This window comes from Chamaea fasciata, unplaced genomic scaffold (assembly GCF_029207755.1).
Source record: "Chamaea fasciata isolate MVZ Bird 193981 ecotype frontalis unplaced genomic scaffold, bChaFas1.0.hap1 SCAF_4, whole genome shotgun sequence".
Taxonomy (NCBI): Eukaryota; Metazoa; Chordata; class Aves; order Passeriformes; family Sylviidae; genus Chamaea; species Chamaea fasciata.
Window position 1 is genome coordinate 48,064,261 of NW_027094089.1, and position 17,601 is coordinate 48,081,861.

General features: G+C 37.6%; 1 protein-coding gene across 1 annotated transcript in view; it reads right to left on the reverse strand.

Moving 5' to 3' along the window:
* LINGO2 (leucine rich repeat and Ig domain containing 2) overlaps positions 1-17,362 on the reverse strand; it is a 29,555-nt gene extending 12,193 nt beyond the window's left edge. Inside the window, exon 1 of the mRNA XM_066182396.1 lies at positions 17,344-17,362. The gene's annotated coding sequence lies outside the window, so the exon portion shown is untranslated. The remainder of the gene's footprint in view (positions 1-17,343) is intronic.
* Positions 17,363-17,601: the final 239 nt, after the last annotated feature.

Here is a 17,601-nt window from a genome sequence, read left to right on the forward strand (position 1 = left end):
AAAAAGCAAATGTATTTTACAAGGGTAACATTAATCTGTGTTACCTAAATGCAAATAGAGTTTAAAGTTGTTTGAAAATAGCTGAAAATTGAATTAAATGAGAAAGCTGAAGAAATTGAAACAAATATATTTTATTTTGTACTAAGACAAGAATCACAAAAGTATTGGGTATAGCACATATGGTAGTGGGGAAACAAGACACAGCAAAGCTGCAACCAATAATTTCAGTGCTATTTATCTGGCACAGAAAAAATTAAACCCATTCTTTGTTATTTTCTCACACTTTGACAAGCGTGTTAGCAGCAGCAATTATTTCTGTCTTTTACTAAAACCCTATCAGACAAAGGAAGTAGTATATTCTCTGGGAACTATCTTCATACCCTCACACACAAAGCCTTCACAGAACAACCTTGCAGCAAGCTGCTGATCTATCTGCTGCTGCTGCTCTTTTTGACTGCAGGAGTAGTCTGGAAAGACAGTGCAAGAGCTACAGCATTATATTTGGAACATGAAAAATAAGCAAAAAGAAGTTGTGCAATTCTAAGTTCTTGCTAGAAGGCTCTCAGTTCATATTATGGCTTCGAATTCAGATTGACTATCATAGCAGAAAATTGTGCCCAGCATTTGAGGGTGTCACAAAAAAAAGAAGGAAGTATGTGGCGGCGGAAAGTTAATGTTAAGTTCAGTGTATAACTGTTGTTCTATGTACTTTGTTTTCATGTATTTCAGTTCACTGTTCACTGCACCCCAGTTCCATTTTTAGTCTCCCTCATGTCACAACCTCCCCCTCTCTGCCTCCCTCGGCCTCTCCTGGTTTTCCCCAGTTACAGCACCCGATTGGCTACCCTTTCCTGCCTTGTGTAACTGTCTGTCATCCCTCAGGGAGATTCCCCCTTCCTGCCAGTCACCCAGGGCCTGTCCTCCAGGTCTCGAAACTTCGATAGGAGCTTCCAGGTGACTGGCTGGCTGTAGGGCTCTCCCCTCCCTCTCTTTGATGATAAGTTTATGTTGTTGTCAGTTATGTTAATGGCATCCCTCCTCTCTCCCCCCATTGGTTATGTATGTACCCACCCCAAGAGTCCACCCCTTGATTAAAACCCCTTGTCGTGGGAGGCTCTGGGTTTGTCTGAGGCTCTGGGCTAAAGGTGAGGATGCCCGTCAATAAAGCCTGACTCCCAGATAAACCTCCGAGAGTCTTGTCTCTCATTACTTCCACTGTAGCTAAGCGGCAGGATGAGGCCGGCCAAAAGGATCCCACCAAGATCCTGTGGGGGTGTGTCAGGGGCTAGCCTGGCATAAGGAGACACGCACCGCTGCAGAAGAAGGATGATATATTTCAGCTCAGTGGTCAACAGTAACTGGTCATGTGTGAAAAAATTTCATGATACACCTAACTCTAGTCACTTAATAGCTCAGAAAAGGAAGATACCTTGGGGCAGCTGCACAAAGCTACAGCACTTTGAATTAAAATAAAGTTGGTTATAATAATTACAATTGAGAGAAGAATAGCAACCTGCCTTGGAGATTTCTGTTTGCTAAAGTCATTCTTAAAAGTATACTTTGACTCAATATCAGCCTGCAGATGGATTAAGGTAGGGCATTTGGGAATAAAACCTGGCATGTTTGCAGGTGGACAAGACACAACCATTAATCTCTGCTTTATTCATACCCATTCTCCATGGACGTTACTCCAGATATCTACTGGTGTCAGCATGACCTGAGTTAAGCCTCTATGTTGAGCAAAAAAGGAACAGAAAGAGATACAATGTGGAAGATGCCAAAGAGATGAAATTTGGTAGTTAGAATTTTTTGCAGCTGGATCAGTCATAATCAGGCCCATGATTTGAGCCTGGCCCATTGCAGAGCTCCCAGTGTCACAGCAGTGCTGTAGGTAGCATCCAAGTCATGCAGACAGAAATTTTCTTGCTCTTCTATGCTTCACAGACAAACTACTCATCACAAATGAAACATACTCTTCTGAGAATTAACAGTCACTTCTTTGCTTGTAATCTGTACCCATATTTGCTGTGGTATCAGAAGGAACTTTCAAAATTCTGGCAATAGAGACCTGTTACCTCGATGCTTTTTTTCACTTGGTATTTATACATTTATTTAGAAAAAAAATGCACCTCTTAAGAAACTGCACCTCATTCAGTTAGTATCAGATTTAATGAAAGCAATTTTTGTGCAAGACAGAGCCTCTTCTATTTGAATTAGTATGTATTTGGTGAACATTTTCTTTTAATTACTAGCAGAAGACAACTAATACTTAAACAATATGCCAAATAAATTTATTTTCAGGGTTAATCAAGATAAAGGGGTTAGAAAGCACAGCTTTCAATATGAAATTTACTCAGCTGCCCTGATGTGCTAGCACTACTGATAAGGTAATTGTGCATAGTTTTTAAGCTAGTGAACATTTTTCTTCTTTCTTACCTTTTCATAAGAAGACATCCTCTCTCTATGTAACCCCGATGCTTCCTCAAGAAGCAGCATATATTAATGTGACACATCACATTAACAGTGGATGGTGTTGTGTCTTACAACTCTCCTGATCTATGTGTGATGTCCAGAGGCTGATGCCAGTCAGTAGACACTTGTGTTGCAAAGACCTGGTGCAAAGCTACAAGCACTGTGACTGCTGCATTGTCCTGTACCTATTAGAAGCTCATTTATGGACTTAGAGTCTCTTAGAAGACCTGCAACTGTTCTTCATAGCACTGCTGTACTTCTCTCCTCAAGGTGAGGAGTAAACCTCAACTGCACCCATATCGTTTATGCAGTGGTTTTCTTATTGGTTTTGATCTACAGACTTCAGCTCAAAGATGTTGATCTAGATTATATTTCCTGCCTGACTCTACAGATGTACAGTGCAAGTCTACAAAAAAAAAAAAAAAAAACCAAAAAAAAGCCCCCAAAAAACCCTACCAAACAAACAAACAACCCCCCCAACCCCCCCCAAAAAAACCCCCAAAAAGCAAAACAAAACAAAACAAAACAAAAAAATCCCAAACCCTTGAAATCTCTTGAAATTGTTTTAGCATTTGTTGAAAACGTTTTTCCCAGTGAATCATTTTTTGCAGTGATCTTTTTCCTCAAAACATTTTCTACATTGTTACATTTCATTAAAACCATAATATTCTAGCTAGAAACAGTTTCAATGAATAATTTTCAACCAGTTCATGCATACTAGGACTCAAAAAATGTACATATGCTTAGATGTCCTTAAAGAACACTATTTATACCATCTGTATTAATGCTCCCCAAGACTAATGTACTTGTAGATAATAAAATTAATGCTAGAATAGCTTCCTATTGTTAGAGCACTTTCAGATGGCCTAAATAATAATAAAAAGCTTGAGTCTGCATGAATAAATCTATCCATAATGATGTCTCCTTTTTTTCCTAATTAAAAGCTCATTAATATCAATGGCAATTGTAAGAAACCCAGATGAGACCATACAATTTGGGATTTTAAGACTGAAGGCACTCACACTATCAACTCAAAATCACTTATTCAAAAACCACTGTAGGTGTTGTATGAAATAAAGTATTATACTATAGCAAGCAATTGATATACCTCTTTATGAAGGCTGTATGCGATTTTTCATCATTTCACTAAGTTTCTAGCTCTGAAAAGTAACTTAGGCCACAGAGTAACTGGAAACATTAAAGAAGAGGGGAACTAAAGGAGGGTTATTGATTCATTCTCAAAAGCAGTGCACATTTTCAGCATTACTGGTGCATGGGAGTAGAAAGTATACATGAAAAGAAAGGATAGTATTGGAGCTGTGAGAACTTTCAGTGTCTCCTCCAGAGGAGATCTTGCATGTGTGTAATTTTTGAGTAGACACTATATGAGTTCATAATCTCTGTAGTGGCTAAGCAAAAACAAAGAGACATTTATTAATCTTGTATGCTGAGGGGAATATTATGCCCTTTGAATCTGGAGGTGAAAGGATATCCACAAAGCAGAAGATGCAGATGATGTCCCTTTGTTATGAAATACTTTCTCAAAACTCCTTGCCAGTTAGTTATAATTCACTTAATTTAAAAAATTCACAGCAATCTTAAGGCTTTTACTTATCACAATGAAAAACATTGCTAAAATTATTTAGAATTCAAGAATATTTATTTTTAAAAGTGTTTATTTGAATGTATATATACAAGGGTGATATCAATTAGATCGAAAATGAAATTTTCTTTTTAAACTGTTCCTGAACAAGGGCTATGATCATCATTATGATTATTTTTCAATCACAGAATCATAGAACTCTCAAGTTGAAGGAAAGCCATAAAGATCATTGAGTTCAACTCCTTGTTCCTCACTGAACTACCTAAAAAGAAATCACAAGAATAAGAGCATCCTGATACTTGAATTCTGCCAGACCCTGTGCCATGTGCACTTCCCTGGGGAGCCTGTTCCAGTGATCAGCTACCTTCTCAGTGAAAGACCTTTTCCTAATCTCTAGTCTGAATTTTCCCTAATGCAGCTTCATTCCATTTTCTTGTGTCCTATCACTAATCACCAAAGAGAGGAGATGAACACCTTCCCCTCTGCTGCCTCCCATGAGGAAGGTGTAGACTACAATGGGGTCCCTTCTCAGCCTTCTCTTCCCCAGGCTGAACGATCCAGGTGACCTCTGTCATTCCTCCTGAGTTTTATCCTGCAAGACCTTTCACCATCTTGATCGCCCTCCTCTGGTCACATTCTAATGGTTTGTTGTCTTCTACTGTGGTGCCCAAAATTGCCCCCAGCACTCGAGGTGGGTCTGCCCCAGTGCAGAGCAGAGCAGGACAATCCCATCCCTCGCCTGGCTGTGATGCTGTGCCTGATACACCCCAGGACACAGGGGCCCTTCTGGCTGCCAGGGCACTGCTGACTTATCTTCAGCTTCAGCCCAGACACCCAGATCTCTTTCTGTAGGGCTACTCTCCATCCTCTTCTCCTCCAGCTTAAATGTATCATCAGGATTATCATGTCCCAGCTGGAGATTCTGGCACTTGCTCTTAAATTTCACATGGTTAGTGATGGCTCACATCTTTAGTCTATCCAGACTTCTCTGTAACGCCTTTCTACCCTTGAGGGGGTCCACAACTCTTCCTAGCTTATTATTATTGGCAAATTCATTTAAACTACACTTAATTCCTGCATCCAGAGACTTTATGAAAACATTAGAGTACTAGCCCTAAAGCTGACCACAGGGAAATCCCACAAGTATAGCAACTATAACTCTTTAAACCCAACCTGCCACCCAGTTTTTTACCCAAAATGTTATGGAATTGTCTAGTAGTGTGTTGGATTTTCTGTCCACAATGATACTGTGTGAGATAGTGTCAAGAGGTTTGCTAAAATTCAAAAATCCTGTATAAACTACTACTTCATCCGTGGGCACTAAGAGCCAGCTCAGTAAATCTAGCAAGGAAAATAAAAATGGAAACCTTCTTTTTCCTATGGGATATTAATTTAAGTTACTTTGTCTTCAGAAATAATTAACTGGAAAATGAGCTACAGGTCTAGTCACACATGTAGCATCCAATGATCATTTTCAACAGGGAGGTCTAGGTAGCAAAAATACAGTTAGTTATCTAAAAGTATCTTTGGGTAGCTTTACATGCTTTGTGAGCCTCAACTTAATAGATCAAAATTGAACTCCATGCAATTGCAAAAGCAGATTTTGTCCTTGGTATGACACACTGAGACAGAGATTTTTACTGCTCAACAGACTGAAATCCATTGATCAGTAGTGTAGATCAGTAGAGAAATTTTGCTGCATGCTGCCATAAATCTCACTAGAATTAACAATAGCTAACTTCCCATATGGTATGATGTTGCCAGATGTGCAACTGTTCTAGGTTCAGGAACTGGTAAGCTGGATGACTAACAGAAAGACAATAAAACCTGCAAAACCAACAGTCTTCACTTGTGTAATTCTATGAGAATGGGTTATCTGTGCTAGCAATATTTTAAATACTCCACACTATTATTCATGATCTTTAACTGTACACATGTTGCAAGGAGAAGCCATAAACCTCAAAGGAATGCTTCAACTGGCCAAACTGAATCCTAGAAAAACTCTTAAGATCCATGACTTTCTATTGATGTTCAGGGTCTCACACAAGGTCATTTAAGGTACACTCAGGCTGCTTTTCAGTCTTGCATCTCAGCCCAATTTGGCTTTTGTGTTTCAGAATTCAGAAGAATGATACTCAAAAAGGAACAACTGGGCTGCACTGATCTTGTTTTTCTGGGCACTCATATTTTACTTCAACATCTTCTTTATAATTCACAGCCCAGAAAATCCTCTGTAAAGCAATAATCTTTGTTCTTGTGAATGACAGAAATATAAAACCAGCTTCCTTTCTTCCCCAAGATAATTTTTTCCCAAAACTTTCTATGCTTTCCCATTTGATTTCCTGATTCCACATCTAACTGGTTCGAAGACATTCTTATAATATGGCTCAGCAATTCCACTACTTTTGTAAATGAAACCAGGGGAAGAAAAGAATGCAGCAATGACCAATCCTCTGTCATTTACTGCTATGGGTATAAGATTCATAAAGGTTAAAATTCATATATTTTCAGGTCTTTTTTTGGAAAGGGGAAAGAGCAGTGAGTATAGGTTTCCTTACTCCATATAATTATAAATACATAGAACTGAGTCATAAATTTAAAGGAAATCAATGCCTCACTCTAGCTGATGATATAAAGCTGTGAGAAGTATTCAATGTTTTCATAATATTATCTTTTCTGGCTAAGCAAAAATAAAAATGATTTACTGTTTTCCTCCTTTCCTGAGGTTATCATAACTTCATGATTATAAGTAGTTATATACCATAATTGGATGAGTACTAGAATAAAACAAAAATCACCCAAAACTCCATTTTCAGTCTTCTTTAAAACAGAAAGAACACAAACTGTGGCCTCAGTTATTAAAGGACCACTTTATTAGTGAATATTAAAAGAATAACCAATTCAGTAGCATCATCATAAATTCTAGATATCCTCTTCCCTGTGTAAGACTGTCTGAGCTCAGTTCAACAATTTTAGACCCTTCTTTTTTGTTATTTTATGCCCTTATGCCATGACAGAAAAACTGGATACTTCATCTTAAGACTGAGAACAGAGCAGATTTGCTGAGAGTACATCCCCCACCTCTTATTTACACCTGTGATCAGATTTTTTATTTCGTGCACCTCTTTTATTTTTTTCTCTTAAGATTTAAGCATCCAAACTAACATTAATCATATCATCATGATTTTACTTTGGTTCCTTTCATCTCTGAACCCACGCTTGTCAAATCAAGCTTTCATATGTTAGATCAGTAAATGTCTATTTTACTGTACAGTGTAAGGATATATATCAAGTATCTTGTTTTATTTGAATAGGAGCATGGCCAAAAAGCTGGTGAAAGTATGATGTCTCAGAAGATGTTTCAACAGAACAGAGAGAATCATCCTTGTCCTCGGTGCAAATGTGCATTCTTTTATGTTTCCTCTGTCTCAGAGAGAGCTCAGAGTGAGCAAGTTTGGGTTGAAATGCATGAAGATGTGTATGATTTCAGGACTGTAAAATATGAACCTGTGCCTTGTACTCACAACCCTTGAGACTCCTGTGCCTCTTGCAGGTAGACACCTGAAAACTGGACTAATCGTGGATATGGGAACCACTTCTATTGTGCTCATTTCTGGGTGGGCCTCTTGTCAGATGTCATTACCACTACTGAGTAGAGGCACAGCTTCCTAAAATAACACTGCAGGTTTTGAAGATAGTTGAGGGTTCTTGCAGGCTAGTTTCACTTCCAACTAAATCTTCTGCTAGGGAAGAAGATGAAAAAGAGCTTGTTCCACTAAAGTCAAAGCAGCTTGCCAGTGGTACTGCTGGAAGCAGCAATTCTGTGAATCAAATTTCAAGTAATTTCCTCAAGCAAGGCATTTTGCCGATGTTGGTGTACTTGTGAAAAAAAGGTATGATCAGTCTCATACTAAATAGTAGCAATACTTTACTCACTGTCAGGATTTCCCTAGGCTTATGAGTTTTCCATCAGCTTTGATGCATCTGGTATAGTCTCTTGCAGCCAGACAGGACTTCCACTGGTGGCTTTAGGTACGAAAGCATTCTTTATTTTTAAGATTACCAACAGTGAGTATCTCATATTAGAACCCTGGGTTTTCTTTCCTTCTTTACTATATAAAGAGAGTTCAAAGAAAAAACCCTTTCACTTGCACTCGGGTTCTCTCAAAGGCAGCAAAATCACACAATACATAAGGCACATGAAACATTTAATGCAACAGGATGACTCATATACATGAAGTCAGACAGGTTAAGTATAACTGTTTGCTCAATAGATTGTGTTACATTTTCCATTTCTGCCACTCTAACATTCCTAGAAGTGTCTGGAGTTTTTAATTTTCCCTCCATCATAGAAGAATCTTTATTTTTAATAGGGTCATTTAAGCATAATCCTTTGTGCTAGAAGGAAAAAAAAAAAATAGAAAATGTTATGACATCCCATCTTCAATCAGTCACTATCATACAAAGTCTGCACTTTGGAAGTAGAAACAGAAAAAAGCAGCACAATTCTCTATGTGAAAAGATGCACTTAGAGCAATGATAATGTCAATTCTGATAAATTTAGAGCCTCCAGGTTTTTACCTAGACTTCTGGAATCTAGTCAGAGGAACCAAGTACTCCTTTACAGGCATAAGTTCAGAATATCGTGTTTAGGGACTTTGAGCTCTAAAATATAGAAACAAAGACAAACCATAAAAGTTTTAAATGATAAAAGAAGAAAAAAAAAGGAATACTATTTTTATAAAATTTTGAGATTAATTCATTTTAAATTTGTGATTTGAACTCTGATTACTGAGGTCTGAATATCTGCCATTGCTTATGCAGTGGCAGTTTGGGACATGATGGTAACTGGTAATGGGATGTGGTGGAGAGCAAATAGCAGAGAATTTTTATGCTATCTGTACATGTATAAAATAAAAGCTTTTTCTGCAGAAAACTGATAGATGCGAATGATGCCAAGAATGAGGCTAAGTCAAGAATGAGGCTAAGTCTCAGTGCTATGATTCAGAACTTTTCTGCCCAAAATCCTTTTTCAGTGTTTGGGGGCTCTGACAATCACCTGGGTAAGGAAAGCTGCACATTTTAATTATTGGCCAATAACTGACAGAGAAGAACCCAGAGTTAATAATGGGCATTATAACTGTATTTTTGAGGAAATTATTCAGAGTGCCTCATTCTTCATTCTGCTTGAAGGTCTTCATGAACTGAGTGTTCCCAAAAAAGCTTAAGAAAAGTATTGTACAAAATCAAAAATTGGTAGGCAGTTAGCCACTCTGTGGGGATCTTTGATTAAAATAAAATGAAATAAAAATAAATATAATACTCTAATAGGAAGAGGATAAATTAACTATAGGCTACACAGACTACACAAGTAATAATAAAAGAATCTATGTGTGAGCTGTGAAGCCTTTGACTAGTGTAGCTGAGCAAGTAGTTTCCTGTTGTACTCCAGACATGCTTGGTGCTGAATATCTAGGCAATTCCTATGTGAATTAGGACATGTTCTGTAATAACTTCTGTATAAAATAATGAACTGGGATTTTGAGCAATGATGCAGAACACCTTTACCAGTTGGTGTTGTTGGAATTTGCAGAACTAAAGCTCCATGTTTATTTCATTTACAAACAAATTTAAGCCATATATTAAAGCAAGTAGTGTTCTTGGCTACTACTGTGAGAATAGATTTTTGCAGAATCACAGACTCATTTGGAAGGAAGCTGACCTATTTCTGTATGGATTATTTTAATGTATATATATTTATAACTTTAGAGTAACTCACCAATCATTTGTTAAATGATTATTTCAGTTTATGTTTAAGGAAGGGCATATTAAGCATGTACAACTAGAGAACATCATCCTTAAGTGACTTTGAAGTCCTGTCTTCCAGCCAAATCAAACAAAGTCTTAGAATAGTCTACACATAAAAGTGCATTATCAATTAAAGTTTGGTTTTATGTCTGAAAAGGTAAAATCTTGACAGCTGAGATATTACAACAATTTATCAATTCTCACAATTCACCACCTCTGAAATGCAAAATAAGCTTATGAAGCCTACAAGATTCTGGGACTCCTTCTATTTCAAAGATGTCCTACCCTAAATCAGCTAGAGTTAAAAGGTCACTTTAGTCTTTAATGAAATGAAAATTGTAGATAACTGATATGACATCTGAGACAGAACCATGAAAACATCATGTAAATTGGCAACAGTTGTTTCTTCTGTGAAGCTTTGGCTCAGATTCTTGTGTATTAAAACATCATTAATGAAGAAAACACATTATATCTATGTAAAGAGCAATGAACGTAGTTAATTCTTCCATACCAACATCTGTATTTCCTTTTTAACACGTACACATTTTAAATAAGTGTCACTTGGCTGCCAGTTTTTTTCATAATCAGGATACTTAATGCCTGACTCAGTTAAGACAGTTGATCAATATTCGCCTTCCTGTTTTTGTGAAAAGGAATTATGCTGGTAAATTTTAATTATTGTTGTTGATTGGTATATATTTACTGTCAGCAAAAATGGGTGTTCCTTTCTTTTATAACAATGTTGCATCTAACTTTGCTTGAACTGACTGATACACACCGATAAGTTTTCCTATAAGAAATATTAATTCTAGCTAATTTAGCTTATTTTCCGCATGGTAACTACATCCAAATACTGTTGAGTAACCACTGGCTGCAAAAATCTCACAAACAAGAATGTATAAGATGAAGTTAGCATCAGGCTGATATTTAGAGTGTGGAACTTGGAGTTTGATCGGCACTTTACTGATTTCTGAACTATCAGCTGCATAGAATAGGATTGTAGGTATTTGCAGAGTGTTGCTATCTGCTTAGCACACAAATAAGTGTACTGTCAGGACTCAGTGATCAGAACTTCTCACTGTAAGGGAAAAGAAACAGCCCAAACCTTCCAACTTACAAATATAAAGAGAAGAAAATAAGGAGCAAATGCTGTTTGTTTCCTGCTGCCTCCTCTGGAACTGAAAGGGTATGTTCTGTTTGAGCATTTATCTTTCTTTTCTAGTACATCCTGCCATATGGAAGAAACAAAAGAGAATGAATCACTGACTTCATATGAGATAGGATGAAGGGAAAAAAGGCACAGAGGAGAGAGGAATGGCATTCTGAATGCAGACCAGAAATCCTTCCAAACAGTTCCAAACAGCAGTTTGGCTAATGGTTGTGACTTGGAATGGCTGTGCATCCTTAAAAAAGCACAAGGGAGGTGGATGCAGAGTAGATTAGGCATAGCAGTCTCTGATCCACTTCACAATGCCTGGCTAGGAAGCAAGTCCTCTACATCTCTTCACACAGTCTGGTGGGCCTGGTGGGAGAACCTTCTGGTTGAGAACTTCTGCCGTATGGAGCAGCTTTCCCAAATCTGTCTTCTTAACTGAGTCATCATTTCAAGCAAGAGTTCTTCCTTCCTTTTAATGACTCTCAGTGTTATTAACTTTTTTAGCAATGCAAAAGTTTTTTTTTAGTTATGGAAATAAATCACAATGCTGCTTGGCAAAACAAACCTAGACAGGAAAGTTGGTCTATGTGACATTTCAGGCATGCTCAAACTCTGTCTGTCTGAGTGACTTCTAGCACTTACAACACTGTAAAAAGACTTGATGATGTCATTTAAGGACCAAGTCCAGCCTGCCACATCTGTTGTAAGTATGCAGCAGCATCTGACTTGTAAAACACACCTCTGTCATATCTCAAAAGGATGACTCAAGAGGAGCTGTGAAACTTTGCTAATATCTTGGGAAGGAAAAGTTAGCTTTATTCTTCCTTTTCATTCCTTGAAAAGTCCTCTAAACACAAAAAATATTGGAACTAATATAAACAGCAAATGTGTTCTTTCTGAATAAATAACAAGCCTTTATAACAAAACCTGTAACACAAATAACTGAAGCTTATGTAATTGTTTCAGAAACCCTCAACCGATTTTGAAATATAAATTTCAAATTCAGAGAGTCCCAAAACTGGATATGTGAGTTAACACTTAGGTTGTTATTTCAATAGTACACAAACCTAGGTGGAAATGGGCAAAAAAAAGCAAGTCACAGTTCAAACAAAACTTCTAATTCTAAATAGTATCTTATATTTAGGTGGTTATAGGAAATTTCTTGAGTAGTTTTAGGTATGTCCTTCTTTGCAGAAGAGCAAATCTTTAAAGTTTTAGTTCACAAAATTTTTAGACAATGTCCTGCCATGCCATCTGGTGCTAGCTGGCTGTTCAGTCAGAGCATTTGCCATACATTCTTAAACTGCATGGGTGTTTTTCAGATGGGTGTAAATATGTGCACTTGTTAGTTTGAGGTACAATGAATGAAATGGACTAGTGACCAATAACAGAGACACCAAAATCTAATCTAACACTTTAATTTAACTTTGTTCTTATGTGTGATTCACAGCTTTTCCTGTTAGGGAATGATAACTTTGCTCCTTTGTATCAATATGAAGTGTGGCAGTCGGTTTTTGGGACTACAAGGACTTTAACAGGGACAGATAGCATTGGAGGTCAGCCCTTCACATTTTTAATCCATTGGCTTTTCCATCACTCTACTCCTCTGGAGGGTAATATTGGTACATAGTCTATAAACTTTTCCTTCTGTCATATTCTATTTGAATCATACTGTAAATATGCCAACAGGAATATCTGTTCACTACCATAAATTCCAGATGAAATGCAAAAAAAAAATCTCATACACATTTCAGTAACTGTTATATGAGAAATTATCTATATTATTTAAGGAAATATATGCATTTATTTGCATGAAATTAAACATGCCATTTAAGAAGATGCTGAACATGCCATTCTCAGCTCTGATTCAAATCCTATTTCTCTAAACACATGCTATAGGACTTGAATTATCTTTAGCAATAAGTTAGCAAGACACTGATAAATAAGTAGTTCCATTTGTATATTTAGTCTGGTTCTCATGAGACTTCAAAATCTCTTTAACCACTGGTGAAACTGGAATGTTTTAAGGGAAATGAAAAAAGAAAAGAGCATGAAGAAGGCAAGTAAATGATTCCTTCAAACTATGAAGAACAAGAATTGTCAAAACAACCATGTTATTTGGCTTTGTTTTCTCTAGTTCAAGTCTAGGAGATTAAATGTCTAATGCAAAGAAACTATTCATTATTTGGTAATGATGGGTAGAGCAGTTTTTGACTCTCAGACAGTGCAGTAAAACCAAATCAAGTGACATTAAGGATGACAACTTCAGCAAAAGGTAGGTATTGTTGGTGTACGAACTAGAACTACTGCCAAGAGCTGAATACATTTCCCTTTCTAAAACTTTTTATTATATTAATAAATATAAAAATCCCTAAAGCAATATTCACAAGTATCCATGAACTTTTTATGAACTACTTATTAGTGTATAGTAGTGGTGCAGTAGCACATGGAAGCTTTTTCATATTTAAAATGAAAAAAGTAACATAGAAGAGAAGTGCTATTAACAGAATATATAATGAAGGAGTGTATTCACTGCAATTTGAAAAAATGTCAAGTTTTAAAATGGTTGTGGATGTAGGAAAAGCAAGAAATGAGAAGAGAGAATTTCAACAATTTCTTTCCCAAATATTTACTAACAAGCCTCCTCTCAGAGCACCTTGTGGAAAGGACAAGGAAAAAAGAGCCATCATTAATTAGACAGGGACTTGGAACAATATTTAAATAGTAGCACTTTGAAGTAGTGCTTCCTAAATTTTAATCATTGGTTGACTGATGATATGTGGAGCTCTTCATCAGCCTATACACAGTAAAATTGGTTTGGGACAATAACTATCAAAGGAAGTAAAGGCTGAGTTTTAAAAGTGCAGAGCTCAATGACACTAAGTTGTACAGGAGTGTTGATGTGCTGGAGGGCAGGAAGAATCTGCAGAGATATCTGAACAGTCTGAATCAATGGGCTGAGGCTATTGTATGAGGGTCAACAAAGCCCAGCGTAAGGTCCTGTCTTTGGGTCGCAAAAACCTCATGCAGAGATACAGGCTGGGACGAAGTATATGGAAAGAAGCACAGTAGAAAAGAAAAGATCCTGGGGCTGCTGGTAAACACTGAGCTGAGCTTGAACCAAGGTGTCTTCAGGTAGTCAAAAAAGGTGTCTCCAGGTAGCTGGCCTGTATCACCAATAGTGTTTCCAGCAGGACCAGGGCAGTGATTGTCCCTCTGTACTTGTCACTGGTGAGGCTGTGCCTTGAGTGTTGTGTTCAGTTTCTGGGTTCCTCATTAGAAAAGAATATTGAGGGTCTGGAGTGAGTCCAGAGAAGGGTGAAAGACCTGATGAAGGGTCCAGAGGTAAGTCCTGAGGGAACTGGAGTGTTCAGCCTGGAAGAAAGGAGGCTCAAAAGTGACTTCATTGCTCTCTACAACTGGCTGAAAAGAGATTGCACTCGTTGTAGGAGATGGGGTTGGCCTCTTCTTCCAGGCAACTAGTAACAACACAAGAGGAAATGGCCTCAAGCTGGGCCAGGGGCAGTTCAGGTTGGACATCAGGAAGAATTTTTTCACTGAAAGAGTGATTAAGCATTGGAATAGACTGCCCAGAAAAGTAGTGGAGCTACCATTCCTGGGAGTATTCAAGAAATGACTGGGTGTCACAGTTAGTGTCATGTTTTAGTTGGCATGGTGATGTTTGGTCAAAGGCGAGACCCAATGACCTTGGAGATCTTTTCCAACCTTAATGATTCTATGATCATTAATATCAGTCACAAATATTCAAGTGACGTGGAAATTTTAGATCAAACCTGGGGGAAAATCCTCTCTCCCTTACATGGAACAGGCAGATCTCTAAAAAGTTGTATAACCAGACACCATGATCCTGAAATGCTGTAAAAGGAAATCATGGACTTATGAGGACTAGCAAAAGTCAATGATGTTGAAATCTGTCAAAGTCACACCTGCTCAGTGTCATCTGTTTGAAAGTAGAGGATGATTATAATTTACTCAGTCTATCATTAATATGCATATGCTAAAGAATAGAATTCAGGAGGCTGTTTTATGTCATCTGATGAGGTCAGAGAAGGAAAATCCCAGCTAACAACTTCGTTGTCATTTCTGGAAATAGATGTTGGAACAAGGCTTGCTACCAGCTATGAATTATGTCATATCAAGTTTTTACAAGCAATGACATTATGGGAAGATAATTTTGTACATTATTTCAATAAGATATTTTTTGCCTGGAAAAGGGATGGCCTCAAACTTCTCTAGCAACTTGTTAATGTGTATCATCACAGAACGTGACATAAGAGCAAATCCCTAAAACATTGGTTTTCTCTACTTGCTGAGAAAGATTGCTTGAAATTTGTCTGCATAGGATCTCATTGGGCCATAACTAAGCCCTGTTCCAGCTGTATGGGGTCAAATCCTTTTTGATTTAAAAGGCTTTAAGTTGTGATTTTTTCCACTATGTAAAGCCATTCACTTTAGGGCTCTTGACTGAAGGGACCAAATTCCCTGCAATTGGATCCTAAGATTTTCACCCGCTGGGCTCCCTATTCTGTTGTCACTTTACTATCTCGATGGTCTCTTGGCAACGCTTGAGGAGTCTTTGCCAAACTGGCTATGAAATGCTGCTCCATGCTGGCAGCTGCAATGGCTGCTGGTGTCTGTGAATGATATTAGGGCAGGATGTAGCTCCAGTGTAGAGCAGCAGTTGACACAGAGAGTCGTGTTTTGTTCTTGGTGAACTCATCTAACCTTCAGCTGCTTTTAGATTTTTTTCTGGTATCCTCAGGAGGTGCCCAAGACCCTGGAAAACTACAGCTCACTCATGTTAATTACAGTGCACTTCTGATGTTGCTGCCACCAGCAAATGAGACATAATACTGGGCTATATAGATCCTGCCTAACCTGATGTGGCTGCTTTTATCTGCTGCATTACAAGGTGACCTTGTACACTCAGTGTGTACTGGTTAAAATTTCACTGAGGTGTAGACCTGTGGCTTTATAAGAAAAACATTTTACATGCACAGATTCCTCAAGTGTCATTTAAGTGCCTCACTTTCATAAGAATTATTGATTTAGTGGTAATTACTTTGTCTCAGATGAAATAAAAATGTGGTAATGCACAATGCCTGTATGACAAAAGAAAACCTCTATGTGCTGTATATTTAAAACGGTTAGCTTTAAAAAACCCCACCGTCATGAAAAGAACTTCCCTGCTTTAATGGCAACAAAGTAATAAAGTTGATTTGTGGAATTTGTGATTTTAAGTGACCCCCCAACTGCTTTGTTCTGAAAACCCTGGCTGCAGCAGTCATGCAATAAACATCAACCCTCTTTCGATTGAAAGTCACAGTACTTAAAACACACACGGGTTTTTTTTGCCCTGCTTCATTGAACGTTGAAAGAAGTACAAAGAAGGACTGTGGTGTAAAATGCTTTGAGACAACACTGAAATGGGGAGACACTGAGAGCTTATTCTGAAAAACCTTGACAGTCTATCAGTAAGAGGGAGAAGCAATCCCAGTTCCATTTACCAAAGCCACTAGGTGTCCCTGCTAACTTGCAACAGCGGCAGCAGTTTCTTCATGCTGGAAGATACAAACACACTTCATAAATGTATCCAAAAAAAACCAAACCAAAAACAAAAACCAAAACCAAACCAAAACAAAACAAAAACCAAAAAAAACAAACCCCAAAACTGCACTACCAAATTAGGCAGCATCATCTGCCTAATTTGTCCATCTGTCCATCACTTAATCGAATTGTCCATTACTTTTACCTTGCAGGCTTTCAGGGATGCAATACTTGCAGGCAAGGTCAGTCAGTACTAGTCAACTGCACTTTTTCCTGTTCATTAAATAAACCAGGTATGTCCTTGGTAAATGTGTTTTGAGACTGAAAGGTTTCTGAGACCACACAGTTCTCAATCAAAAGCCACGAAGTTTTCTGTGGTGTCCATGGCATTGTGTGCATCAAAATGAATAATGCAGCATATTGAAAAGGGCACAGATGCTGTTCTTTTAGTACAGCAATACAGCAATTCTTTTAGACAATCTATTTGTCTTTTGATTAAGACAAATATATTAAGGGGCCATTTTTGCTGCTCCATTTTTTCTGTTTTCTTATTCGAAAGCATATGATTTGATTTAAAGTTTCATTTCTGGGAAGGGACAATTTTTTTGCAGTATATCATATGTAGATTTAGGGACTCTTCAAGCGAGTGTAAGATATTGCAGCATGTTATTTTAAAAGAGCTTATTTCACACTGAGATAAATATTTATTATTAACATTACGAGGAACAGTGCTCACCAAATGTTGTGCTTCCAAACTTCATTATTCTATGATTCTATGATTCTTCTGATACTGAAACAACAACAAAAAAATACTTTCTGAATGTAGTATTTCATGCAGTAGCAAATAACTCTCTCTAACTTCCTTTTTACAAATTAGAGCTTCACAAACCCAAATATTTTATTCAGAGACTGAACTTGCTCTTCTTTTGCCCTAGGAAAAGATTCTGTTCTTCTCTAGTAAAGAAGGAAAAAATGCACCAAAAGCAAACCCTTC